This window comes from Musca vetustissima, unplaced genomic scaffold (assembly GCF_032173495.1).
Source record: "Musca vetustissima isolate MV318-11 ecotype Yass unplaced genomic scaffold, APGP_CSIRO_Mvet_v1 utg124152, whole genome shotgun sequence".
Taxonomy (NCBI): Eukaryota; Metazoa; Arthropoda; class Insecta; order Diptera; family Muscidae; genus Musca; species Musca vetustissima.
In genome coordinates, this window is record NW_026885897.1 from 69,059 (window position 1) to 69,958 (window position 900).

A 900-nucleotide genomic window follows, 5' to 3' on the forward strand; every position below is an offset into this window, starting at 1 on the left:
CCCCTTTAAAAAATCCATGCCTGCTGGAGCCTTCAAAATTATTTCTTTTTTTTATATCCCAAGTGCAATGACTGTATCGAAATTGAATCCCCTAAAAATCCCTAGAACCCCAAACCAATAATCTAATACCAATTTCCAAACGAAAATACCCAATTTAAGGATAAATCCCCTAAACTGGCAACACTGTCCTGGCTTCCTCGAACAAAAAAATTATTGAAATGTATTATTTGATGATTGGGCCGAAATCCCGGCGGTACTGCAATGCCGGGCCGACCCGTGACAGAAGTGGAGCAAGCTCCTTGAACTTCCGTCAATTTTTAAAAAACGATAACTAAACCGAGGACGACTTGGATGTTATACCATGTCACGGATACGTAGTGAATGAGAATTAGAAGAAGAGAGTGCAATAGAAGAGACGCTTTTTATAATACTGTGGTGGGAAAAACCATACCAGGATGATCGTCGATAGTACCTATTAGCTTGCTGATCGCCAGAGGTACCTAATCAGTTTGTGTGTGTGTACCAATAAAAAAGCGGTGTGTTGTAAGGAATGTCTGGAAAACACACAACGTACACGATTGACGGTTATAATGACGTATTCAAAAGTCCGGAAAAAAGTTCCGACCTTTATTTGATATCGCCTAAAATGATTATCGCTTATAGCGATCAATTTTTCAACGATCTATACGAAATCAGCTGTCGGAAGCCATCTATATGAAATAATCTGTCTATAGAACCCCTATATTAGGTTACATATCTACAGAGGACCTGTAGTAGGTATATAATCTGTGATATGCTTTTCTATAGAAGACCAATGGAATATCGTATACAATTTGGAACATCTTCATATGTTCTCAGTATCTATTAAGAATACAAATTGAAGGTCTTCAATCGATAGTC

The 900-nt window shown here is 38.0% G+C and overlaps 1 pseudogene; it reads right to left on the reverse strand.

The window, feature by feature from the left end:
- Positions 1 to 229: 229 nt before the first annotated feature.
- LOC133333198 (U2 spliceosomal RNA) lies at positions 230 to 358 on the reverse strand (annotated as a pseudogene).
- Positions 359 to 900: the final 542 nt, after the last annotated feature.